General features: G+C 37.8%; 1 protein-coding gene across 10 annotated transcripts in view; it reads left to right on the top strand.

Annotated features, from left to right (window-relative positions):
• The window catches only part of LOC107088586 (teneurin-3), a 471923-nt gene that overhangs the window by 182210 nt on the left and 286170 nt on the right, over positions 1 to 3543 (top strand). The window lies entirely within an intron of this gene.

Here is a 3543-nt window from a genome sequence, read left to right as displayed (position 1 = left end):
GTTGGCCCATGGCTGGTCCTTGGTTGGTCCGTGGCTGGTCCTTGGTTGGCCCATTGCTGGTCCTTGGTTGGCCCATGGCTGGTCCTTGGTTGGTCCATGGCTGGTCCTTGGTTGGCCCATTGCTGGTCCTTGGTTGGCCCATTGCTGGTCCTTGGTTGGTCCATGGCTGGTCCTTGGTTGGCCCATTGTTGGTCCTTGGTTGGCCCATTGCTGGTCCTTGTTTGGCCCTTGGCTGGTCCTTGGTTGGTCCATGGCTGGTCCTTAGTTGGCCCATTGCTGGTCCTTGGTTGGCCCTTGGCTGGTGTTTGGTTGGCCATACTCCATACTATACTAGTATACTAATAGTACTCCAATACTATTCCTCCAGTTCTCCTGCAATCTTGTCAACAACCCAAGTCCATTCCTGTGAACCGAGAAATGGCCTCCAAGTTTAGTTATGTATTTAGCCATGCACCTGTGCTGCAACTAATTTTGAGGAAAAGATAAAATATGTCAGGCTGTGAGCGAGTGTTTACTGCGGCGCTAAGCGCAGGACATGTCATGTCTCAGGAAAGAAACACTACAGTTACAATCCAACCGGTTCCTGAGACTAATGTGGTATGGAATACGATAACCACTGTGGTTCTATTGATCGTTTAGAATGTGGACTTAATGATCATGTATCTAATCTACTGTCATTTTATATACTATTTATATTATATAAACGGACATTGAAAGATTGAAACGTGCTAACAGACTGGTAGGAAATAATTTATATACTAAAAAATATTGCTGAGATCAGGTGTATTCTGTACATTTCTTAGATTTAAAATGTTTTACAGCACCTTCTTGATTTATTGTCAAATTTTGATTTGTCTGGGGAATGATTGCAGGGATCTTGTTCAGAAGAAGGAAGAGTTATTCCAAAGAAGTAAACAAAAAAAAAAACAATCCCCTGGACTTTGTTTCCAAGTTTGAAGAAGTTTCTCTTCCCATCCAGGAAGTTTTTTCAATTCAAAATGTCAGGAATAGTGTTGAGTTTCAGGTTTTATACAGTAGCCCAACAAAGCCTTGTTTTTCTTTAGAAAACATGGAAGTTGGAACGGATGAACGGGTCCACCCCTTTGGAATGGGGGTCGATTGGCTTCTTTGTTAGCCTGCGATGCCCCGTACCTGTCTATGTCTCTGACCCCTCTCTGAGTGACAGAGACTATGACCTGGATGACCGAGAATCTTCACCAGTGCAATGAAGAGCTGTTGTAGAGTAAGCAGATGAGTTCACTGGGCGTATTGTAGCTCTCAAAGGTTAGTTAGATTGTACAGTATGTCATTGAATGGGTTTATTGTGCAATAACTGGCTGTCAGTTTTATTTCCATTGATTGTTGGAAGAGAGATGCATGCAAATGTAATGTTTTGCTGCCAGTAAAAGATTTAAAATGAATATTTCTGTGATGGGAGCCTCTTCATCACTCTGAGGAAGGGAGGACAACCTGCCGTGGCGGGAGGAGGTAACGTTCTGCCGCTGCTGTACTGTCTGCTCCACAGTAACTGATCCTGTGATTTACGGTAGCTAAAAACAACAAAGTTTAACACTTTTCTAAGTAGTGAGGATATTTGCTAATCAATTTTTGTTCTGTTTGGAAGAACATCTAGAAAAAAATGGTAATTTTTGTTTTTTTTTTATAATTCCAGGAAATCAGATGAACTTTAAAATCTAGCATTTGGTAATTATTTATTGTTATTATTAAGCTTTGAAAATCTGTTGAAGGGTTAATAAGCTTAGATAAATGAACACAGACATCTCACCTACCAACGCTTGTTTTAAAACCTTGGTGCTAAATGGTGTAATTAGGCTTCTTCCATCTTCTTAACAGTCTTTAATAAAAAAAAAAACAAAAAACATCCATAATTAGAAAAAAACATTTCCATCTGATTTTGTCCCCCAGATAATTTAACTGCGGTCTGGTTCAGATTTGGGTTTATTTATTAGTGAGGCAATCCAACCGCTAAGTGAGCAAAAGGATTTGCTCATTTGGCCGGCCTTTGCAAACATTAAAAATGTAACATTAATGACTTTATCAGTGGATGGGAACAGCATAGGTCATATTTACAGTAATGGTTCTTTCAGTTGGTTTTCTTCTTGTCTAATCTGGTGTAACACTCTCACTGCTGCTGCTGTAAGCGGTCAATACTCCCAATTTCTAAAGCACCTTTTAAACCTCTCCGTTCAGCAAAGTGCTTTACAATTTACAAACACACACACATGCTGGGCTTTCTATTAGACGTTTGCTGTTTTTATTCCCACTCATACAAACCTATCTGGGAGCTTTGGGGAGTGGGCTGCTTAAAGACCCTTCTGTCAAACGCAGGCTGGAGAAAAAACAAACCTTTCATCTTCTGAGTAATACACAGCCCACCAGCAGGGAAATATATATATATATATATATATGGAGAGCCATTTAATACATAAATAAGACATTTAAAATAAAAAAAGAGACAAAAAAGATATATAGTATAATATTAAATAAAAAAATTTTACTAGAATGTAGTTTAAAAATCAGCCAAATAAGTATTTAAGTAAATTTAAAATTCTCGCTATGTGAATATGTCATTATACATTTATTAATTAACAGCCTTGTGTTGCAACACATCTAAAATGTATTTGTGTCTCTTAATCTTACTCTTTAATGTCAGAGGTCAGTGTGAAGGTGTCGGTTGGTTGCTCTGCAGGTTAACCAATCAGATTACAAACATGTTTAAAAAGGAATTTCAACCAATTGAAACAGAATTAAATGAAATTTAATTAAACTGTTTTCGTATGCCTTGAAAATTTATTTTCCAACATAAAAATTCAATTTGTGTGTGTGTTTTTTTTTTTAACATTTGTTTTAAAATAAAATTCTAAAAACTCAGTTTCTTTGTGTGAGACGCCCAGTGCTCTGTCCGAACAGCATACGCCATCAGATCGGCATACATTGCCCTAATACACACTCAGAAGAGAGAATTATTCCCACATTGAATTTTAGCAGCAAAAAGATGTTTATTTTAACTTTATAAAAAGGAAAATTATCTCTTGGATGTAGAAACTGCCAGACGTGACTGAAGTTTCCGGGACATTGAGAGAAGAAGCCTCTATTGCTTAAACTATATTAGTCAATATTAATAAAAAAAAATTACTTTAGAAGTAAAAAACGTGTGTACGGGAATTTAAATTTGGTTAGACTCTTTTTTCATGTTTAAAAGAAAAGTCCGGTCAGCAAGGAATAATCAATGGATCGTTAGTTATACCTAAAACTAATACGTTTGCAGTGATTTAATGAATTTAGTATTAATCAGTAAAAAAATTAAAACAATAATTTTCTTCACGATCACTGAGCCTGGCAGCGGCCATTTTCTAAGGCCAAATATAGTAGCCCCTCCCTCCTGCCATCTTCCAGCAGTGACGTCACGGTGCGGTAAGCCTAGCGCCATTCTCCCCGCTTTACAAGCTAAATCAATGGGAACTACTAGACACATCTGCAATCAACAACAATTATTGAAGATTTCCAGAGGACTTCACCATT

Source organism: Cyprinodon variegatus, unplaced genomic scaffold (genome assembly GCF_000732505.1).
Source record: "Cyprinodon variegatus isolate N-32 unplaced genomic scaffold, C_variegatus-1.0 Scaffold223, whole genome shotgun sequence".
NCBI lineage: Eukaryota > Metazoa > Chordata > Actinopteri > Cyprinodontiformes > Cyprinodontidae > Cyprinodon > Cyprinodon variegatus.
This window is presented reverse-complemented; position numbering and strand designations above follow the sequence as displayed.